This window comes from Nicotiana tabacum, chromosome 10, assembly GCF_000715075.1.
Source record: "Nicotiana tabacum cultivar K326 chromosome 10, ASM71507v2, whole genome shotgun sequence".
Taxonomy (NCBI): domain Eukaryota; kingdom Viridiplantae; phylum Streptophyta; class Magnoliopsida; order Solanales; family Solanaceae; genus Nicotiana; species Nicotiana tabacum.
The window spans coordinates 19,019,957-19,037,084 of NC_134089.1; the positions used below are offsets into that span (position 1 = coordinate 19,019,957).

General features: G+C 37.2%; 1 pseudogene; it reads left to right on the forward strand.

Moving 5' to 3' along the window:
• Window positions 1–7,435: 7,435 nt before the first annotated feature.
• On the forward strand, window positions 7,436–12,816 carry LOC142165018 (fatty acyl-CoA reductase 2, chloroplastic-like; annotated as a pseudogene).
• Window positions 12,817–17,128: the final 4,312 nt, after the last annotated feature.

A 17,128-nucleotide genomic window follows, 5' to 3' on the forward strand; every position in this document is an offset into this window, starting at 1 on the left:
TTCCCACTGAGAGAGAGAGGGGGTGAGGAGGTTCATTGAGGGACTTATCTAGCCTATTCTACTTCAGATGGCCAAGGAGATGGGGAGTGAGATTTCCTTCCAGGAGGCGGCCATCATGGATAGGAGAGTCGAGATGGTTATATCGCAGGGAGGTGGTCAAGGGTCTGACAAGAGGCCTCGTCATTCATGCCGATTCAGTTGTACCTCGTTTGGAGGCAGAGATTCATATGGTAGAGGCCATCCTCCTAGGCCTTTTCAGTCAACCCTTCATGTTTCTCATGGTGCTTCAGGTGGCCATGGTTCTCACATGCAGTATTCTGATAAGTAGCCCTACAATGCACCAGTAACTCCTATCAGTACACCGCCTCTCCAGAGTTTTCGGGGTGGTCATTCAGGTTGCCAGGGTCAGTCTCAATTTCCTCAGCCGCAGCATTCAGGTAGATGTTTTGAGTGAGGTGAGTATGGTCACATCCGGAGGCTTGTCCGAGATTGGTAGGTACTCAGTCGTAGAAGCAGGGTTCCCATGTTATGGTTCAGGCACTAGGTGTTCCACCGCCCGCTCCGCCAGCTAGGGGTCGGGGTAGAGGTGCTAGAGGTGGAGGCAGAGGTGTTAGAGGTGGAGCTCAGACTGCTAGAGGTGGAGGCCAGCAAGCTGCAGGTCATCCCAGAGATGTAGTCTAGGGTAGTGGGGCCCAGCCCCGATGTTATGCTTTCCAGCCAGACTTGAGGCTGAGGCTTCCGATACAGTTATCATAGGTATTGTTCTGATTTGTGGTAGAGATGCTTCGGTTTTATTTGATCCATAGTCTATGGGCTCCTATGTGTCATTCGTTTTTTGCACCATATTTGGTCATGCATAGTGATTCCTTGAGTGTCCATGTATAGTGTCTATGCCGGTGGGTGATTCATTGTGGTAGATTGAGTCCATCATTCTTGTATAGTTGTGATTGGGGGTCTTGAAACCCATGTAGATTTGTTACTTCTGGACATGGTTGATTTTGATGTCATATTGGGGATGGACTGGTTATCACCTTACCATGCTATCTTGGACTGTCATGCCAAGACTGTGACCTTAGCCTTTGCCGGGTTTACCTTGTTTAGAGTGGAGAAGGACTCCTGGTCATTCTACCTGTAGTGTTATCTCTTATGTGAAGGCTCGGTGTATGGTCGAGAAGGAGTTTTTAGCCTATTTGGCATATGTTCGTGATTCTAGTGTCGAGGTTCCTTCTATTGATTCTGTGCCCGTTGTTTGTGAGTTTCCTAAGGTATTCCCTTCAGACCTGCCGGGTATGCCACCCGACAGGGATATTGACTTTTGCATTCATTTAGCCTCGGCACTTAGTCCATTTCGATTTCGCCGTATCGTATGGCCCCGCCTGAGTTGAAAGAGTTGAAGGAGCAGTTGCAAGACTTGCTTGAAAAGGGTTTCATTAGACCTAGTGTTTTGCCTTGGGGTGCGCCGGTGTTGTTTGTGAAGAAGAAGGACGGATCGATGAGAATGTGTATTGATTACCGGTAGTTGAACAAGGTTACAATCAAGAATAAGTATCTGTTGCCGAAGATTGATGATTTGTTTGATCAGCTTCAGGGTACCAAGGTATTCTCGAAGATTGACCTGAGATCTGGCTATCATCAGTTGAGGATTAGGGCATTCGATGTCCCTAAGATAGCTTTCCGCACTCGGTATGCGCATTATGAGTTCTTGGTGATGTCATTCGGGTTGATAATTGCCCCAGCAGCTTTTATGGAATTGATGAACCGAGTGTTCAGGACTTATTCGTTCGTGATAGTCTTCATTGATGATATTGTGATCTATTCCCGCAGTCGGGAAGAGCACGAGCAGCATCTTAGAGTGGTTCTTCAAACTTTGAGGAATAGTCAGTTGTATGCTAAGTTTTTGAAGTGTGAGTTCTGGTTGAGTTTAGTTGCATTCCTGGGTCATGTTGTATCAGCAGAAGGTATTTAGGTTGATCCGAAGAAGATTGGGGCAGTCAAGAACTAGCCTAGACCAGCATCAGCTACAGAAATCCGGAGTTTCTTGGGATTGGCAGGCTATTATCGCCGGTTTGTGGAGGGGTTTTTGTCCATTGCAGCCTCGATGACTAGGTTGACCCAGAAGGGTGCCTAGTTCAGGTGGTCAGACGAGTGTGAGGTGAGCTTTTAGAAGCTCAAGACAGCTTTGACTACAGCACCGGTGTTGGTTTTGCCCATAGGTTCAGGGCCTTATATAGTTTATTGTGATGCATCTCGTATTGGACTTGGTGCGGTGTTGATGCAGGATGGCAAAGTCATTGCCTATGCTTCACGACAGTTGAAGATTCATGAGAAAAACTATACGGTTTATGATTTGGAGTTGGCAGCCATTGTTCACGCGTTAAAGATTTGGAGGCATTATCTATATAGCGTGGCATGTGAAGTGTTCACTGATCACAAGAGTCTGCAGTATTTGCTCAAGAAGAAGGAGCCAAATTTGAGGCAGATAAGGTGGTTGGAGCTATTAAAGGACTATGATGTCACCATCTTATATCATCTGGGAAAGGCAAATATGGTGGCCGATGCTTTGAGTAGGAAGTCAGCCAGTATGGTCAGTCTTGCTTATATTTCGGTCGATGAGAGACCGCTTGCTTTGGATGTTCAATCTTTGGCCAATCAGTTAGTGAGGTTGGATGTTTCTGAGCCCAGCCATGTGTTAGCTTGCACAGTCGCTCGTTCTTTTTTATTGGAGCGTATCCGAGATCGGCAGTATGATGATCCTCATTTGTGTGTCCTCAGAGACACGGTGTAGCACGGAGGTGCCAAGCAGGTTACCATAGGAGATGATAGAGTTTTGAGGTTGCAGGGTCGAGTTTGTGTGTCTAATGTGGATGGGCTTCAAGAGTTGATTTTAGATGAGGCTCATAGTTCCCGGTACTCTATTCATCCGGGCGCCGCTAAGATATATCAGGATTTGCGGAAGCATTACTGGTGGAGAAGAATGAAGAAGGATATCATTGTGTACGTGGCTCGGTGTTTGAATTGTCAGCAGGTTAAGTATGAGCATCAGAGGCCCGGTGGTTCATGTTAGAAGATTGAGATTCCTGAGTGAAAGTGGGAGCGTATGACTATGGACTTTATTATTGGACTTCCACGGACTCAGAGGAAGTTTGATGCAGTGTGGGTTATTATTGATAGGCTGACCAAGTCAGCACATTTCATTCCTATGGCAGTCTCGTATTCTTCCGAGAGGTTAGCTGAGATCTATATCCGGGAGATAGTTCGTCTTCATGGTGTGCCTGTGTCTATCATTTCAGACTGAGGTACGTAGTTTACCTCAAATTTCTGGAGAGTAGTTTAGCGAGAGTTGGGCACACGGGTTGAGTTAAGCACAGCGTTTCATCCTCAGACGGACGGGCAGTCCGAGCAGACCATTAAGATTTTAGAGGAAATGCTCCAAGCTTGTGTCATTGACTTTGGAGGCTCGTGGAATCAGTTTTTGCCTTTAACGGAGTTTGCCTATAGCAACAGCTACCAGTCGAGTATCTAGATGGCCCCTTATGAGGCTTTGTATGGTAGGCGGTGCCGGTCGCCGGTTGGATGGTTTGAGCCTGGAGAGGCTCGGTTGTTGGGTATGGATCTAGTACAGGATGCCTTGCACAAGGTCAGGATTATCCAGGATAGGCTTCATACGGCTCAATCCAGGCAAAAGAGTTATGCCGATAGCAAGGTTCATGATTTGGCATTCATGGTCGGTGAGCGAGTATTGCTTCGAGTGTCACCTATGAAGGGCGTGATGAGATTTGGGAAGAAGGAGAAGCTTAGCCCTAGATTCATTGGCCCGTTTGAGATTCTTGATCGGGTGGGAGAGGTGGCTTATAGACTTACGTTGCCGCCGAGCTTGTCAGTCGTGCATCCAGTGTTTCATATGTCCATGCTTCGAAAATATCACAGTGATCCATCCCACGTGTTAAATTTCAACACTATCTAGTTGGACAAGGACTTGTCTTATGAGGAGGAGCCGGTAGCTATCTACACCAACAGGTTCGTCAGTTGAGATCGAAGAGTTTTCCTTTTGTTCGTGTTCAGTGGAGAGGTCAGTCTGCTAAGGCATCAACCTAGGAGTCCGAGTCCGATATGCGGAGCCATTATCCCCATATTTTCCCCGACTCAGGTACTTCTTTCTTTTGTCTGTTCGATAACGAACGGTTGTTTTAGAGCTGGAGAATGTGATGACCCAAAAGTTCATCACTTGTTTTAAAAGAAAATTTTGCGTTCGGAGGCCTTAAAAACCTCTTTTGTCTCACCTCAATTTGCGTGCACAGTCCGGGCGTATAGCTGAAAAGCCAATATTTGAAAATCTGTGAAAAATGATAATTTTTGACTGTAAAATGAATTAAGTTTACTTTGATCAATATTTTAGGTAAACGGACCCGGAAACGTGATTTGGCGGTCCCGGAGAGTCCGTAGGAAAATATGAGATTTGGGCGTATGCCCGAAATCGAATTCCAAGGTCCCAAGCCCAAGAAATGAATTTTTAAAGAAAATTATTTTCTGAAATTATTTATGAGATTTGGAAATGAATTGTGATTAAAACTTGATGGTATCGGGCCCGTATTTTGGTTCCGGTGCCCGGTACAGGTCTTATATGTGATTTAAGGTAAGTCTGTGAAATTTGGTAAGAAACGGACTTGAAACGACGTGAATCGGATCGTTTTTGAGAAAATTGGAAATTTGAAGTTCTTAAGAAAATTTCATGATTTTGATGCTAAATTCATAGTTGTTGATGTTATTTTAGTGATTTGAATACACGAGCGAGTCCGTATGATATTTTTAGGTTGGTGTGCATGTTTGTTTTGGAGCCCCGAGGGCTCGGTGAGTTTTGGATAGGCCACGGGGTGGATTTTAGACTTGGTAAATTGCAAGTTTTTAGCTGGTGTGATCAGGCCAGCAGGCTTCGCATTTGCGAAGCCTGACTTGCAAATGCGAGTTTGCAAATTCGAAGGCTGAGTCGCAAATGCGAAATAGCCCAGGCCAGCTCTTCCTCGCAAATACGAGATTTCCTTCGCAAATGCGATATGCCCCTTTTGGGCCTGTTATCGCAAATGCGATCCTTTGTTCGCATTTCCCAACTCGCAAATGCAAGAACCCCTTCGCAGATGCGAACATAGCAGAGGTCAGGATTCATAATTGTGAACCCTGGTCGCAATTCCCATATCTGCAACCTGCAATTTTATAACTTAACCGAAAATCTCCCATTTTTTCACACTCTTTCAAAACCAAAACATCTTGGGCGATTTTTTAAAGACAACTCTTCTTCCAAATTGATTGTAAGTCAATTTTAACTCGTTTCCTTCAATCATTAACATATTTTCACATGATTTCAACTCAAAATCAATGATTTTCATGGGGGGAATTGGGTGTTTTGGGTAGAACCTAGGTTTTCCAAAAATTGGGGATTTGGACCTTGATTTGAGGTCCGTTTTCAAAACAAATTATATATTTGGGTTCGTAGGGGAATGGGTAATAGGGTTTTGGTTCGAACCTCGGATTTTGACCATGTGGGCCCGGGGGCGATTTTTAACTTTTTGGGTAAAACTTTGGAAAACTCATTTTCATGCATTAGAATTGATTCATTTAGCATTTATTGATGTAATTAAGTAACTTGTGGCTAGATGCGAGCGAATTGGTGGTGGAATCATGAGGTAAAGTGATAGTAAAGGCTTGAATTGTGTTCGTGGCATCGAGGTAAGTATTTGGTCTAACCCTGGCTTGAGGGATTAGGAGTTGTGTCCTATGTGCTACATGTTATTTGTTGAGTACGACGTATAGGCATGGTGACGAGTATCTATACGTTGGTGTCAAGCATGACCGTGAGTTTTAAATTGAAATTATCATATTCTTGATAAATCCTACAAATGCCTAAGTTGTTGATTCTCTATGTTGAGCAAGGATTATAATTATTCTCATGGGAGTACTTATGATTGAGTGTTGGTGCTAATTGAGATAGTTAGATGTTGGAACAAGTTTGGTTATAGCTGATTTGCCTTGCAGGGACGTAGTTACTTATACTGTCGTTTCTCTTGCCGAGATAGTATTGTTCTTTATTGATCCCTTGTCGGGACTCTTGTTGTGATTAGTATTAAACTGTATATTTGGATCGGGTTGCACGCCGCAATAATATTATACTTGGATCGGGTTGCACGCCGCAACAATATTATATTTGGATCGGGTTGCACGCTGCAACAATATTATATTTGGATCGGGTTGCACGCCACAACAGTGATAAATGACATGGATCGGGTTGCACGCCGCAACAGAGTTAGTATATTTTGGGAACGGGTTGTGCGCCGCAACAATTGATAATACAAAGTGGAACGGGTTGTGCGCCGCAACAATTGATAATACAAAGTGTTTATAGATTGGATACGAGTCCTTATTGTTTTGATGTAAATTCTAAATTGTTCTTATGCTTTCTTCGCAATTTACTGTTGGTACTGATATTTTCCCACAGCATGTACCCCCTCCCATCTTTACTTGTTTATTCCTATTTTATTTTTCGCTGCATATTATATAACTGTACAGGTTTATTTGGTAGTCTGGTCCTAGCCTCGTCACTACTTCGTCGGGGTTAGGCCAGGCACTTACCAGCACATGGGGTTGGTCGTGCTGATACTACACTCTGCACTATGTGCAGATCTCAGAGCGGTAACTTTTGGATCGTAGCATTGGGTGGCTGCCTTCAGTCCAGTTAGAGATCCCGAGGTAGTCCTGCAGGCGTCCGCAGACAGTCCGTGATATTGTGACACCGGATTTCGGGTAGAGATATATGTCAGCATTGTCGTACTGTTTATGGTTAATTCATCAGATTAAGTCTTCCGCTTGTATCTATTTATTATTAATATTTCACTGTTATTTCATTGTTAACTTAAATTGTTAAAAGGGCTAAATAAAAGAGTTAGTGATTCTATATTACGCGGCTTGCCTAGCTTTCATGAGTAGGCGTCATCACGACTCCCAAGGGTGGAAAATCCAGGTCGTCTCGGATATTTAATATGGTTAATGTCAAATATCAAAATGTAGCTATACTGGAAAAAAAATTACTGGCTAAACAATTTTTTAAATTTTTAGACAGCCGACTAAAATGAGTTTTGAATTAAGGATAACATTTTCACTTACATTATTATAAAATAAATTATTATTTAAAAATAATATTTTAGAATCTGAAATTTTAAAATAGAAATAATTTTTGAAAGATATCAACACACAAAATAAGAGTTCATGCATGTAGTAGTAAAAAAGTCAAGTCGTATCCAAAGAGTCCTTCATAGTCTCAAGTATTGATTGTTTTATCATAAATATGAGTTATTATTTTGCTTCCCGACTAATTTTAGGATCCAATGACACCCGTGAGAATGGTATCAAAAAAGAAAAATAGAATTATATCTAGGAAATTTGAGAAATGGTTAATCTTTTTCATGTAATGTTTCTTAATTAATATCCAACGACTATCTATATTTAATAGAGAAAGTTTAATTTTTAAAATTATTTGCATACAATCTAAATAACTCAAATATATTACATGGTTAGTGTCCGCGCATTCATGCAGGTGATAATACTAGTATAGTATAGATAGATAAAACATTTAACTTTTCTACTTTGAAATACTTATATTTTCTTAAAAAGATTTGGTTCGCCAGAAAGGTTGTGGTGGAATGGATAGGATCTCTCTCCTTTAACCGGAGGTATTTGGTTGGAGTATTTGGAGTTAATTTTTTTCTTTTAAGGAGTAGTTCCCACTTTATTGGACTTTACATGATACAAATTAAATACCAAATATCAAGTAGAAATTGGAAAGAAAAAAAAATTGGGGCCTAAATTTGGGGGCTGAAGCTTTAGTGGCTTCACCCTCTGGCCGCCTCGATCCCTTCACGTGACAGCCTATTAAGCAAAATTCTCTCTATAAATACAGAAGATTTTAGCTTCTGGAGTATAATATATTCCATGCAAAGCTATTTATTTTTTATGCACGCAAAATACCAATGCTTCACGTTCAAAATCTTTTCCCCCTTAATATAAGGGTACCAAATAAGTTGTTTCTTAAAAAACGTCATCTCGCTGGCTTAAAGAAAAATAATCACTCAACGTTTGAAAAGATAGGAATTCATGGCCCTTCGTTTTCTTCACTTCAAAGCTCTTCTATTAAAGCATGCAGTGATGGAGATATTTTAGCTCCGAAAGATAGTAATGGAATAGGGATTGAGTTTTTTGCAGCGAAAAACCTTCTTGTCACTGGTGCTACAGGGTTTCTTGTAAAAGGTAATTTCTTTAATAAGCTATTGCAAAATCTTTACACTGGCTGGCAGTGTATAACTTAAATCCTTTCATTTAATTTCGTGATATCTTTTTTTGGCTGAAGAATTTAAGCTACTATTAATTAAGAGAAATGTATCGCGATAAAATATCATAGATTGCCCTCAAGGGTTGGGTGAGTGATTTCCCACATGGGAGATCTCGGATTAATTCCCTCACTAGCAGTCTCCTCAGTCAGATCGCACCGGACGTGCTTAGTTGCACAATAAACAGGTTACCCAGTGCGCCGGCACCCAAGCATAGCAGCTGCGGGTTATCCTTTGGGTATTTTCCAACCTAATATATATATATATATATGGCTTTCATCTGCCATCCTAGCCGTGGAACATGTGTGTTTTGTCGCAATAGGTATCCACGTTGTGTTGTTTCTTCTCTTTTATTTTTAAAAAAGATATTAGTAAATCAAAACACGGGCATTAATTATATATCCATCATTGTTTCGATTCCTTTCCTCGATCAGTTTGAATGATTGTGACATTTTCAACTAAACAATTCTTTGCAGCTCTGATTGAAAAGATGTTAAGAACAACACCAAATATAAACAAGATCTACCTCCTTATCAGGGCAAAGGATAATGAAGCTGCATTTGACAGATTAACAAGTGAAGTATGTTTTACGAATGCATGCTTTCTTATTTTCTTCCATACTTTTTGTTATAATATTTAAGTTCCTTGGGTCATTTATATATATATATATATTCATTTCCTCATCAGATAATAGAGTCAAAATTATTCAAATGCGTAGAAGAAATGCATGACGAATCTTACAAGTCGTTCATACGAAGTAAATTGGTTCCTGTGGTAGGAAATATCCACGAGCCACACCTTGGTATGGATATTACTACTGCTCACCAAATTGCTGAAGAAATTGATTTGATCGTCGACTCTGCAGCAAACACCAATTTTGAGGAGAGGTTCTCTCTCTCTCTCTCTAAACGAGTTCTTCTTCTAGGATACATAAATTAAAGAAATAGATTGCATGATACTTTTTCTTATGTTTGCAATAAATATTTCAATCAGGGAGTTTTAATTTATTTTTATTTTTAAAGACAATGAGCTTTGTGTTATTAACTACTCCCATGTGATATGTCTAGGTATGACTTAGAAGAGGCAGATCCAGGATTTTAAGTTTATGGGTTCTTGTCGCAATTTCAAATTAATAAACAATAATAATTGGGTTCACAAATAGACATTTATAGATATTTAATAATTTTTTTAACAAAAATACAGAGTCTACGCAAAAGTTACTGATTCCCGAGAACCCGTATATTACACCCTAGATCCGCCCCTGACTTAGCTCTTGAAGCTAATGTGAATGGTCCATATCAACTCATGATGTTTGCCTTGAAATGCAAGAAACTGAAACGTATCATGCATTTTTCGTCTGGTATGCATTTGAAAGAACCACGTTTGTGTCTCCTTTGATATATGCTTTCTTTTTTCTTTTGTCTGATTTATCGTCATTGAAAGTATGTTTTATTTCATTTGAAAGAACCACGTTTAACGTTTGTGCCTCCTTTGATATATGCTTCCTTTTTTCTTTTGTCTGATTTATCGTCATTGAAAGTATGTTTTATTTCCGATCCTAACAATATAATCATTTTACAAAAGAGGACTTTATTTATTCAATTTCTTTTTTTGTTAAAGCGTATGCCAATGGCGAAAGAGAAGGCATAATTTTTTAGAAGCCTTTCACCATGGGAGAAAGCATAACAAAGGAAAGGGTCACATCACATTCTCCATCCACTAAGTTTCCATCCCTACATGCTGCCAACGAGTTGGATTTTGTTTCAAAGTTGAAGAATGCTATTAAAGATAATGGCCTCGAGAAAATAATGAAAGACTTAGGATCTGAGAGGTGCGTTTCCTCTAGTTTTAGAACCAAAAAATTAGTTTTCTCTTAATCCTGACTTTCTCTTATTTCAATTAATCAGTTGTGAAGAAATTAAGGTTAGAGTAGTTAGTGTTTGATGGGAGTATTTGAGAAGATGTTGTTTCGTCCATCATTGGAAAAAGAAAGAAAGAAAGAGGTGTTTAAAAGCACTTCTTTGTCTTTTATAGTTTAAATACTTTTAAGGGTGTTTTGGAGGGAAATTAAAATTTGACTATATTAATAGTCAAAATTGGGCAATTGGGCTTTGGGCTAGCCCGGAATTAATATTTTAGTCACCTTTTATTTAATTAATTAAAACGTTTTTGCCTTTTAATTTCAGAAAATATTTTTAACAACTTTCTTTTTAAATTCAAAAAAAAAGGTGACTACTAGCTTTAAAAGGTGCATGTTATGAAGAAGATGAGTCTGTTGGAATTAACAGACTCCTAGAGATATTATAAATAGCTATATCATCTCCAAAACGAAAGACATGTGAAACTTTCATCTCTTTCTCTTCTACTTATTTTCTACAACTCACAAATATATATTCTGTTCTTGTGAGAAATTCGAATCAATTATTGAAACTCGGATTTCAGATGCTTTATAGAATCCTGGAGGAATTCTGCCATAATCCCTGCAGCAACGAAATTGGGATGCTTAAATTCCTTAAGGACAGTGAGTCAGTGACTACACTATCAAAGCCTAATTATTTCGTCCCTTATTCTGCTATTTTATTGCTAACATGTGATAGTAACATATATAACTAAAGTAATACAATATACACTACACGGATACAACATATTTGCTTTAAGACTCTTAATAATTTATATTCGAAATCTTATTTTGAAATTACAATAGGCTGTACTTTAAAGATCTTTAACTTGACAAGAAAAATTGCACTTTTGAAATGAATGCGAACATTTTCAGGATCCAATTCAAGTTTATTACCATAAATTATGGTTGTTAAAATAATAGGGCGATGTTTTATGGATGGCACGATACATATTCATTCACAAAGGCCATTGGTGAGATGATAATCGATAGCATGAGGGAGGAAATACCCGTAGTCATTATTCGTCCCTCCACAATAACGAGTAGTTATGAAGAACCTTTTCCAGGATGGGTACAAGGATTCAGGTGCAATATTGTATTCAATTTTATCTATTCTTTGTTTATAGTTTTTAGGTTCATGTCGCAGTCCAAGCTCATGTTAGGTAGTGTTTGCTTTTGGCTCAACAGACCTTACAGATTTGTTCATTGGACTATGTCATCATCGAGTCCAAAAACAACGATATATATATAAGAAGAAAGAATTATTGTAAAGCAATTAACATAGAAAATACAACAATCATTTAAATGTCGAAAGTCAATTTTATTACATTAATATAATACTTAAACTCAAATTAATTGGACATTATCTGAACCTGCATGATGATCAATTTAGCTAAGTTAAATAATATTATTATGTACTTATATATCACAAATATTATGTAGATGTAGTTTAGAAAAATGCAATGTGATCATATTTTACCTAAGACTTCTTTAGAAACGATGTTTTTTTTTTTTTTTGTATATCTTCACTTTTGAGTCTTTGGCTGCTCTTTCATGATTAGAAGCCTGGTTCTCGATATTTATATCTCTTCTAAAAGTGCGATGTACTTATGCTTTATAAAATTATTTATTTTCCTCTTCCATTCCGATGAGTTCGCATAAGGTGTCATATATAACCCCTTTTTCAGAAGTCTGCCAGTTAAGTTTTTTGTTCGTTTCTTGTTGGTCCGCCCTCTATCATGGGCCATACATAAAGTTTCTGATTTCTTATGTTCTTCTCCCCCCCCCCCCCCCAGCCAGGGTAATCGACCCTGCAATTGTTTTCTAGCTAAAGGGGTACTTCCAGGCACTCTTGGTGATCCAAATTGTCTTATTGATATGGTACGTATATTTTCCAATAGGTTTTAGTTTTAACATTGTATCCATTATATATAATCCTACAATTATTTTTTGCATAATAAGGGTCATAATCTGATAAATAATTAGTGATTGCAATCACTTCCAGTGTTAATCTCTCTTTACTTTTGATCTTACCGGCACAGAAAATTTCATTATCTAACAACTTGTTCACTTGATTTAGCTAGGTTCCAGTTGATATGGTTGTAAATGCTACAATGGCTGCTATTGCCAAACATGGATACGTGCAAAGCCCACAGCTAAATGTCTATCATGTGGCATCAGCATCTGTGAATCCTGTATCAGTGTCTCAGCTTTTCGACTATTGCTATGAATATTTCGATTCTTTTCCTTTTGTTAACTCAAAAGGAGATCGAGTGAAGGTTAGGAAAATGAGATATTTTGATAAAATATCACAATTTTCAAATTATATTTTGGAGAAACTACTGAGGCAACTTGAAGTACAAGATTTAACTGAAGTTGAGCATTCAAAGAAAGGCGTTTGAAAAAGAAGGTGGAATATTTGAAGATATTTAGCAAAGTTTATGAACCATAAGCATTCTACAAAGGGCGGTATGGCATTTTCTCCTCACTACTGTCAATGTATTTAACCTATGATATACTACAATTAGCATTTTGCAAGTTGCATAGAAAGTCTATTTTTCTTTTGTATAACCTTCAAAAACGTTGTCATCACACTAAAAGAATTATAATAAGTATTGTTTTCAAAACTAGAAAGGTGCCATTACTGAAATTGACTAAAAAGAAAATAATTTCGCATCTATCTTCTATCTATATAGAATAACAAAAGTAAAACTATGCTAGGCTGCCAAATGGAATACTCACAATTCAACACATTTCAATAATTAGGACAACTCTCCAAAATAGTTGGAGTTTCAAATTGATTCAAACTACAATTTAGGAAATTCAAATTTAAGTTTTTGCACGATTGAGTTTTTGCAGTAAAAAATTCCTCTAGGGCTGTATTTTGTCCCGGGCCCGGGCCTTAGTGGGCCTAACGGGCCGGGCCTCGCGGTCCCGGGCTTCGTGGTCCCGGGCTCTGGCGGTCCCGGGCCTGGCGGTCCCGGTCTTCGTGGGCCTAATGGGTGGAACCGGCCCGTGACGGGCCTAAGCCCACATGGTCCTGTGCTTAACGGGCCGGGCTCGTGGGCTTCGCGGGCCTAGCGGGTTTTTTTTTTTTTTTTAAAGACAATTTCTTGTAGTATCATGGCTATATTAATATGTAGTATATATGTATATCTAATTATTAAAGTGCTTGACGAAAAAGAAAATAACAAAACAATAGTAAAACACTAAATTGTCATGCATAAATATCACTTCTTGATATTATATTGTATCTTATGTATATATATTCTCTTATATATTTTCTTTTAGTATATATATTGTATCTTATGTATATATTGTAGCTTATAAATATATTTTCTTGTAGTATATATATTGTATATTATGTATATATTGTAGCATAATATATTTTCTTGTAGTATATTATATTGTATCTTATGTATATATATTCTCTTATATATTTTCTTGTAGTATATATATTGTATATTATGTATATATTGTAGCATAATATATTTTCTTGTAGTATATATATTGTATCTTATGTATATATATTCTCTTATATATTTTCTTGTAGTATATATATTGTATATTATGTATATATTGTAGCTTATAAATATATTTTCTTGTAGTATATATATTGTATATTATGTATATATTGTAGCATAATATATTTGCTTGTAGTATATTATATTGTATCTTATGTATATATATTCTCTTATATATTTGCTTGTAGTATATTATATTGTATCTTATGTATATATATTCTCTTATATATTTTCTTGTAGTATATATATTGTATCTTATGTATATATTGTAGCTTATAAATATATTTTCTTGTAGTATATATATTGTATATTATGTATATATTGTAGCATAATATATTTTCTTGTAGTATATTATATTGTATCTTATGTATATATATTCTCTTATATATTTTCTTGTAGTATATATATTGTATATTATGTATATATTGTAGCATAATATATTTTCTTGTAGTATATTATATTGTATCTTATGTATATATATTCTCTTATATATTTTCTTGTAGTATATATATTGTATCTTATGTATATATTGTATCTTATAAATATATTTTCTTGTAGTATATATATTGTATATTATGTATATATTGTAGCATATAAATAATTCTAAGTATAGACAAAGAAATATTGCGAAAAGAAGCTCATGGGTAGAAGCAATAAATTTTATTACCAAAAAATGACATATCTTTCTTAGTCATCCTTCCCCCAATGGAATGAGCACAACAAGGTACTAATACCACCATTAGAAGGAAAAAAACTAAGGAAGATGTGCCAAAATACAAGTTACATATTATTCTATGTATTATCTCTAACAAATCTCATAAATCCTTCAAGGTTCGGAGGAGGTTGCGTTGGTGGTGGTGGAAAAGAAGCTTGTTCATCACCACTTCCGGGCGAAGCCGAATCCTCCGTAAGTTCCGCTATCATTTCTTCATAAGCTTCATCTATCGCCGGTTGTGCTTCTGCAATTCCAAAGTTTCTTCTTTCCGAGCGGATCCAATCTCTAAACAATACTGATTTTTCCAAGCTATCCCTCATAGACGCTCTATGATCACCTATTTGCAGTCTTGCTTGACTGAAAGCGCTCTCTGATGCAACAGTTGAAGCTTGAATTGATAAAATATCCCGAGCCATCCTTGCAAGAACAGGAAAATGTTTTTCCCTTGCCTTCCACCATTCCAAAAGATCAAAAGAGCCGTCTGGATTCTCCTTTTCAAGTCCCTGAGACAAATAAACTTGAAGCTCATTTAGATGTGAAGTTTCATCATAATTTTCACCTTGAGACCCCCTGAACTCCGTCCAAGATTTAAGAGCTTTTAAGCCCGCAACTCTTTTAGAGGATTGTGAGCTAGACGAAGTAGGGGTTGGAATAGTTGGCCTAGCATGCTCTAAGGCAAGTTGATAAGCATTATAAACTGTTTGAGCGTTAATCTTAATTGAAGCTTTTGCATCTGCAAGTGTCGCAATTTCCTCATTTGAAAGATCTAAAGCCTTATAAATATTTGAATACCAAAAATGAGGACCTCCCAATTTCATTGTAGGATTTAGCATTGCAGCAAGACCATAAATAGGAGGGATAGGAAAAAAATATTTTTTAAACTTTTGTTTCATTTCATTTATAGCAAGTTCATAAATATCCCCACCCTCACTAAATTCAACAAACAAATCAGATAGTGCTGCAATATAAACTAAACAGTTTGAAATAGTAGGATAATATTGCCCAGAAAATGCATTTGTTGCAATTTGAAAATGTTCTAAAAAATCTAAAAGAATTTTAACATTAGTCCAATCTTGAGTGGTAAGCATTTCATCATCATCTTCACCACCTACCCGAGAATTAAACGTTGCATTAATTGGGTTTCTATATTCATATGCTACTACTAAACTTTCGTACATACAATTCCATCTAGTCGGGCAAGGTTTAGGAACCTTTCTTTCTCTAAGGCCATATTCATCACATTTTTTAAAATACTCTCTAAGTCTACTTCTACGGTTTGAATAAAAAAGCCAATTAAGAGCCATTCTAACCTTTTCAATTTCTATGTTTAATATTCGCATACCATCACCGACAATTAAATGATAAATATGACAAATACATCTAACATGGAAAATATTAGTAAATGCAGGATTTAGTGTTGTTGTAAGCATGCCTATAGCACTGGTGTTACTAGAAGCATTATCCATTGAAATTGCCATTATTTTATCGCTAAAGCAAAAATATCTACAAATATCTGCAACAGTGTTAGCTATAAATTTACCTGTGTGACGCGAATTAATTATTCTATATGCAATTATGCGTTTTTGCATTATCCATTCTTCATCTATCCAATGACTTGTAACAGTTAGGTAATCACAATCATTACCACTTCTACCAATATCAGTAGTAATAGAAATCCGATTAGGTATATGAGTAAATAAATAACGCAAATATTGTTCATATTCATGTTTGAATTTATAAATATCACTCTTAACTGTTGCGCGAGGCCAACCTTTATAAGTAGGATTAAACACTCTTCTAATATAATGAACCCAATTAGGATTAGAAGCAAAAGTATAAGGTAAGCACATAACAGTAATCATCTTTGCTAATTCTTCACGATCTCTATTTGGATCGTAATATAAAATACCTCCAGTGACAGTGTTAATTCCTGGTTGAACTAGATTTGAACCTGTACTAGGGTTAATCGCAGAATCTACACTTGTCCCCTCTAGATGCGCTTTCATTTGAAAAAATCTAGCCTTATCTCTAGGGTGTGTTTTTATGTGCCTAGTCAAACTACCTGTGCCGCTACGGTCTCCTACATATTTATGCGACATTAATTTCCCACAAGTTTTACACTTAGCCTTATTTTTTTCTCTTACTTGAGTAAAAAAATTCCAAACTAATGATGTTTCTAAGCGTTTAGCAGGTTCTCTATTAAAAGTAGGAGTTTCTACAGGTGGGTCGACCGGTGCATCACTTGGGTTATTAAGAGGACTAGTAGGTGTATCATCTAAATCCGGTGCTTGAGTTTCATCATCATCCTCATTTTCCTCATTATTTTCTAAGATGGTTTCATTAGGATAAAGAGCATTCATAATTTCATCATCTAATCTATCACCTGGTGCAACATTATGATAAAATTCACTATCGGTAAATTGAAAACAAGGGTGATCACTATCAAGAATTACGGAAGGAGGAGGACGTCTAGGTTGGCGACTACTTTCAACTTGCTTATCTTTTCTAGGTCGGGGAGCCGGGGAAGGGTAGTTGGTTGGCCACTACTTTCACCGGTTTTATCTTTTCCTTTACCAAACATTTTTTTCAAAGTAAATGCCATATTAATTATAATTATGCA